Source organism: Syngnathoides biaculeatus, chromosome 9 (genome assembly GCF_019802595.1).
Source record: "Syngnathoides biaculeatus isolate LvHL_M chromosome 9, ASM1980259v1, whole genome shotgun sequence".
Taxonomy (NCBI): domain Eukaryota; kingdom Metazoa; phylum Chordata; class Actinopteri; order Syngnathiformes; family Syngnathidae; genus Syngnathoides; species Syngnathoides biaculeatus.
The window spans coordinates 13,993,754-14,001,386 of NC_084648.1; the positions used below are offsets into that span (position 1 = coordinate 13,993,754).

Here is a 7,633-nt window from a genome sequence, read left to right on the forward strand (position 1 = left end):
AATATTTGTTGCATTTGTCTTACTATTTTTTTTTTAATGTACTCAAATGTTTTTAATCATTTTTTTCAAATAGATGTCTAGTTCAGAAATTGGTTCAAAGCGTTCTTACAAATAATATTTTTTTAAAAATTAATGACTTTTTTTTTTGCAAAAACAAAATTTCCATTTTATTTTAAAAAAAAAATTAATAAATTATAATCCATCCATTTTCTTCACCGCTTATCCTCACAAGGGTCACAGGGAGTGCTGGAGCCTATTAAATTATAATTAAAGGACATCAATATTTTGCATAATAATGATAATAAGTAGGAATGATGTGTTATACACTTACGCAACATAATACGTAGTATTAAAAATATGTACTCAGATATACATATTCCATTTTTATGGGATACCCTGTAGAGTACCCAGTTACAGATGATGTGCCCTGAAAGGCACACGCAAACAGTTCCGTGTTTAAAGTCGGCGACACGCTTCCAGGATGGAAATGTGAAGCAAATGAGGTAGCGAATGGCTGCTGGGATAAGCGGATGAATCTCTGAGGTTTTCTCATACATACAGCCTGAGCTGACCTAACATGCAAGACATACTGAAACGCTGCACATTCTTATCTTCTTTTTGCTTTTTTTTTTGTACACAATCATATTTAGTACGACTTTTTCGAGAGCCGTAGATCGGCCAGTTTTTTTTGCTTGGACGTGCGAGCGCAAACTTGAGATACGAGCCCTGTGTGGTGCCAGGTGACTCAATTCTCTTCACAACAAGTAGCAGTTTGATCATATAACATTAGTAAAATGTCTTATTGCCACTCTCAGCTGAACGTTACTATCAAATTACCGTAATTCCCGGCCTATAGAGCACACCTGGTTATCAGCCTCGGTACGCAGAAAGAGTTTAGCGTTAGAGCGGGGATAGTGTTAGCGCGGCACTAGCGTTAAACTCTTTCTGTGTACCGAGGCTTATAACCAGGTGCGCTAATGCTAGCGCCGTGCTAACGCTAGCGGCACGCTAATGCTACGCATCACCGCATAAACCGCAGGTTGGAAAGCGTGTGAAAAAAGTCTCGGCTTGTAGGCCGGAAATTACGGGAGACATAAAACAAAGAATTACATGTTGTGGATTCAAGACTACATAGCCTCCGCTAATTTTGAAAGATTCTGTACTGTACTGCCACTTGCGTGAACTAATAACAATGCTGTTTGTGATGACATCGTAACCCCTTCAAACAACACATATCTGAACACGAACATTGCAGCGACACACGTCTCAGATAACATACGGTAACAATATTCACAATCCTCTACGAGGAATGACTAATAATCCTGACGTACTGAGACACCGAGAGATGGGCTGAGTAAAGCATAAATGTATATATATCGTATGCATATATATTATACTGCCCCCAGATGGCCAAGATCACACACCAGAACGAGCAGCACAATGTGAATTTTAAGAGAAAGTGTGACCAAAAAATGGATAATTAATTTTAATGCTAATTGATTATGTCATTAGGCTACTGCGTGTTTTTATACTAATGGTATTTTTCTCATTAAAATTGTTTACCTTTTGATACGCCACTCCTGGAACGGAGTCACATTGTATGTACGTGATGGAAAGTTAGAACTAGCCGCCAAGTGTTGTTTACAGTCCTTAAAATAAGTTAAAAACATTTTAAAATTGTCACAACAGAAACATGTGTTGCCACTTTTGTATCGGATAACTGTGAAAATATATTACGACAGTCACAAAAAAATGCAAACCTCGGAGATGATGAAAAGGACATAATTAATTTTGGGAGGAAAAGGTTTTGAATGACCCATATATGGATATGGAAGATTTTGCAACAATAACAGGAAAAATCCAGTGAAAAAAAAAAAAACACATGCCAGTCGAAGGTCAAATTTTCCCCTGCTGCTTTACAAAAGTGAAAGCAATTTAATATGTTGCATAAGTGACATTTCCATATTAGCGTCACCATTTTTCTACACAGAGAGACTTTTGCACTGGGAGAAAAGTTGACATGCCCAAAGGTCAGAATGATGAGCCACATTTTTGATATATAAGCGACACTTGAATGAGCACCGTTGCACTCCACAGGCAGCCCAAACAACTTAAGAGCGGCTATTGGCGGCCTTTGCCGTCGGGGGACAATCCAAAACGATTCGTAGCGCCTAACGCAAATTACAATTAAACTTAGAACATTATGGCAAAGGGAAAGTCAATATGACAGATGTTGCTAATTCTAAAAACTCCCATGAAACATTGAAGGCAGCAAGTCATCAAGCTGGCTGAAATGTTGCATACAGCGCCGCCTACTGACGATCTACTGTATGTCACGGTCTTCCACTGTCAAAACTGTAAAGACAATAGACTGCATCTTGTGGGGTAAATGTCGCATTCATACACAACTCAATGGATTCTCCCATACACACAACTAGCTCACAACCGCAAAGCGATGGCAATGCAAATTTGTGAGAGTATAAAATGCATCACAGGACGTTCCACAAATCTATCTCCCACATTCTGTGCTGAAAATATACGGCTAATAATAAAACTCGTGCAAATACGTGTTGTTGATTTGCACCAACGGAACAATGTTGCCTTGAGAAAAGCCGACCGCTAGCAATGGAAATTGCCACTGACCTGCTAACGGTTAGCATCGACGGTTGCTGTTTATACAAACCTCATTCCAATAAACTTGGGATGTTATCCAAAGCGTTCCAAAAAAGCTGAGAGAGGTGGCAAAAAAGATCGAGAAAGTTGAGGAATCCTTAACAAACACCTGCTTGGTACATCCCAAAGGTGAACAAGCTAATTGGGAACATCATGATTGGGTATAAAAGGGGGTTCACTGAATTGCTCAGTCATTCGCTAGCAAAGATGGGACAAGGTGAGAAAATAGTTGCAGAGTTTAAGGACGATGTTCCTCAACGTCGCGTTGCAAGGAATTCAGGGATTTCATCATCTCCGGTCCACAACATCATCAAGAGGTTCAGTGAATCTGGAAAAATCACTGCATGAAAGCAGCAAACCAAAAAACAACAACATTTAATGCGTGACCTTCGATCCCTCCGGCGCCACTGCATCAAAAACCGACACCAGTGTGTAAAGGATATCACCACAGGGGCTCAAGAACATTTCCAAAAAACAATGTCAGTAAATACAGTTAAGCGCTACATCCGTAAGTGCACCTTAAAACTCTACCATGCAAACCAAAAGCCACCCAGATACTCTGCCAGCTTCTCTCAATACAAGCACCAAAGAGGAGTGGGATAGGGTCATCCAAGATGCACAGATGAAGAGTGGGAAAAGTGTTCTGTGGTCTGACAAGTTCACATTTCAATTTGTTTTTGGAAATTGTGGATGTTGTGTCCTCCGGGCCACACAAGAAAAGAACCATCCGGACTGTTATGGACCCATAGTTCAAAAGACATCATCGGGGATGATTTGGGGCCGTTAGTGCTAATATTATGGGTACCTTACACATCTGTGAAGTCGTCATTACTGTTGAAAGGTACATACAGGCTTTGGAGAAACTTGTGCTGCCATCCAAGCAACATCTTTGCCATGGACGCCTCTGGCTATTTCAGCTAGACAATGCCAAACCACATCCTGCACGTAGTACAACAGCGTGCCTTCGTAGGAAAAGACCGCAGGTATTAGACTGGCCTGCCTAGAGTCCAGACCTGTCTCTCATTGAAAATGTACGGCACATTATGAAGCGTAAAATACGACAACGGAGACTGTGGACTGTTGAACAGCTGAACCGGTACATCAAGTAAGAATGGGAAAGAATTCCACCTACAACGGTTCAACAATTAGTGTCCTCAGTTCACAAATGTTCATTTATTGAAAGCTGCTAAAAGAAAAAGTGAAGTAACGCTGTGGTAAACATAGCTAGTAACCTGGAAAGGCAGCAGCTTGGTCCGTGATATGAACACGCTAAGGATTTACTGCACCGACAAACACAAAACAAAGCCAGGATTTTATCTTTGGCCAGGGTATGGCAAAGGATCCTGGTTAAAGTAAGGATTATGAATTTAAAATAAAAAGTTTTCAGAAGGAAGCCAAGTCAGCTAAAAACCTATAGCTAAATGTGCCAGTGTAGTCTAGATACACTAAAGCCTCGGTTCTCGAACGTCGCCGTTTTCGAACGAAAATCTGTACTTGAACACCCCCGACAAAATCAGGAAATAACTTTTTGCGTGCGGCCAGACCAGCTGACGAACGACGCGCTTTGTTGTGAATTCCCACGTCGCCGAAAGAAAACCTGCACATGACAAAATGCGCAAGCAGCCACAACGCGTTTTGTTATTTTCTATTCGAATGCCCCCCCCAAAAAACAGGAAATAACATCGCACGTGGTGCAAGCATTTGACCCACCCACGATGGATTTTGTTATTGCCATTTCGAACACGCCCGAAAAAAACCCGTAAATGACATAACGCGCGCAGCACAACAAGCGCACTTTTGTTGTTCTGTATAACGCAGCCTGTCCCGGTAGTGACTCTTGGTTTTCTTCTTACCGAGGACTACTGTGAGGACCGCCGTATTAATCCCCAATCATGGCTCCAAAGAAGGCAAGTTGCTTGTTTAAAGTTATTCTGCAGTAAATTAATATTAATAAAAAAAAAAAGTTTACAAGGCTGGGGGCTGATTCGTGAAAGATACAGCAATGCACTCCCAGCCTAGCGTACTCAACTAATAAAGCATACATTTTAAGCGAAAAATAAATACATCTCTTAAATTATTCTATTATATAAAGTGTTTAAACTATACATGTATTTCTACTATGCAGTCTATTATCAGGAAAAGCTACAAAAAATGCTTCAAAAAGCCACATTTTTTTTAGGCGTGGAATGCATTATTTCTGTTTCCATTCATTGTAATGGGAAACATCGATTCGGTTTTCGAACAAATCACTTCTCGAACCGTTTTCTGGAACGGATTGCGGTCGAGAACCGAGGCATCACTGCAGATGGAACTGGTGCTCGTCCTTTTTTCAGTGTATGTGCCCTGTGACTGGCTAGTGAGCTGTTCAGGGTGTACCACGCCTTCAAAGTCCGCTGGGATATGCCCCCGCACAACTGCAACAGTAATGAACACACACAATTCACAACACCTGTCATGGCGTGCTTGCACGCTTGAGTTACAATCCTGCAGTGCCGACAAGGAAACACACAAATGGGTTCGCACCACAACACCGGACGGAGTAGGTTACATCCGACCTCAGGGTGCTGACAGCATCTTTTTTGTTCTTTGTGCTTTTTCTACAACGGCACAGCATGTACTTGAACGCACCGCTCCAATTTGTCACGGCTTGTAGTCACACAAGTTTGCCAAACACAACTTTGCACTCTTCCTGGCTCCAAGTGAGGAGCGACATTTTTCATTGGGAATTTCACTTTGCAAATGTAGTTGGGAACAATTACAAGATAAAGTACCCCGTTGAAAAATCCAATTTGTTGTTTTAGGATTTTAATGACTTTCTCCGAGTAATATCACTGATTACATAAATTTTCGTCTTCATTTTTAATGAACGGCTCGACACGTAAAAAAAAGTGGATTAAAACCATAGTTCATTACTGTGCAATTACCCAGTTTTGTTTTTTACACAAATAATAATCAGATAAGAGATAAGATAAATGAATATCAATATGACATAAATGTGGCGGCACGGTGGATCAGCTGGTAAAGCGTTGGCCTCACAGTTCTGAGGTCCCGGGTTCAGTCCCGGACCCGCGCCTGTGTGGAGTTTGCATGTTCTCCCCGTGCCTGTGTGGGTTTTCTCTGGGCACTCCGGTTTCCTCCCACTTCCCAAAAATATGCAAAATTAATTGGACACTGTAAAATTGCCCCTCGGTGTGATTGTGAGTGCAATTGTTGTCTGTCGTCATGTGCCCAGGGTGTAACCCCGCCTCCTGCCCGTGGACAGCTGGGACAGGCTCCAGCACTCCATCCATCCATTTTCTTTGCCACTTATCCTCACAAGTATGTGACTTCACGTGACGAGGAAAGCGTAACTGCGATTGGCTGGGTTTTCGGTTCTGACCTGAAGTTATCCCGCCTGGTGGCACAGACGGTGAATCTTAGACAGCGAATTGTAGCCGGTTGAATTTCAGACAGCGAATTGGCGCAACTATTGAAAATGTGATCACTTTACATTTCAAAATTCAAATCCTGTTTTCTGTGGCATTTGAAATTCAAATCCCGGTGGCACTAATCTACTTCCATGGAAACTTCCCATCAAGGACATATTTCGTAATCTCATGAGCAGATGACCAGAAACTTTCTACTTTTCCACCGCTTTTGCGCCCCAAGTGTGCGTAATTACGTGATATCATTGAAAAAAATAGTGTGTGCATGCGTGTCGACGCGCCCATGTCATCTCCCGTGCTAGCTTTCCATGCAGGCCACGCAGGCATCGGCCGCCCCATTGATCACCATCACACACGGCCGCCGAGCGGGTTGGCACAAGGCTGCACAACATCATGTGGGCGTGGACCAGCCCGAACGAGCAGCACATGACATTCTTGTAGCGTAAACGGTCGAGGGCCCCGCTGAGGTGCGCGGACATGGGTGCAGCTGCAAACAAAATTAAGCCATGCTTACTTAACCCCCCCCCCCCCCCCCAGCACCAACCCCACTGCCATCACCTCTCACATCTCCTCCTCCTTTTAGCTTCCCACCGCTAATCTGGGGATGTCAATTGGCGGCGGCGGGGGAGGGGGGGGGGAGCGCCCATGACGCGATGGATGGACGGCATCCACGCATGCATTCGTACAATGAGGATGTTTTTTGTTGTTGTTGTTTTTTTTTTTTTTTTATTTTAAAGAATGAAAAGACTCACCCCACAATGTCAATCCTCTTGTGCTCATTTTCCTTCCCTTTGCCGCTACGGAGGACGGAGGAAGCGCTCCAGCCCTCCTTGACGTCACAAGGCTGCTGCTGCAGAAGGGAGAGAGAGAGAGAGAGAGAGAGAGAGAGAGAGAGAGAGAGAGAGAGAGAGAGAGAAAGAGAGAGAGAGAGAAAGAGAGAGAGTGTAAGAGACAGAGAGGGAGCGAGAGAGAGAGAGAGAGAGAGAGAGAGAGAGAGAGAGAGAGGGGGGGGGGGATCAGATGCAAAAAATAAACCCCACAAAAATAATACACCCCTCCCATCTACAGAGTCTGTGTAAAAGTGAGCCGTAAGCTGCTTGGCACAGGGGTTCTCAAACTGGGGTCTTCGGGCCCTCGGTGGTCTACAAGCCCTCGCTTGGGGGCTTGTAGAATTTGCAGTAAAATGATCATATTTTAGGAAGTGCACACAGTGAACTGCGGAGACAAATTGGGGCCGTGAGATACAAGTTCAATTTGTTTTGTGGCCACGCTCGTATGCTAAATCATCTTTTTCCATTGAAATGAATGGAAATGCCATTAATCCATTCCAGCCACACCGCAAAACAAGAGTATGTAGTTATTGTTGCTTTTAATTAGTAAAACGTCACTGTAAATATTCAGCTATTAAAAACATATGATAATGACATCATTACATTAAATGTAAAAAAAATTAAAATTTATTTTTTAAAACATTTTTTGCTGCAGTAAAACGGACATTGTGCTGCTGCCAGGTCTTTGTGCCTTGCACACCTTGT

The 7,633-nt window shown here is 42.8% G+C and overlaps 1 protein-coding gene across 1 annotated transcript in view; it reads right to left on the reverse strand.

Moving 5' to 3' along the window:
• Positions 1 to 6,981, reverse strand: part of fbxo41 (F-box protein 41) — a 47,343-nt gene extending 40,362 nt beyond the window's left edge. The window contains exon 1 of the mRNA XM_061830578.1: positions 6,851 to 6,981. The gene's annotated coding sequence lies outside the window, so the exon portion shown is untranslated. The remainder of the gene's footprint in view (positions 1 to 6,850) is intronic.
• Between the last annotated feature and the right edge of the window lie 652 nt (positions 6,982 to 7,633).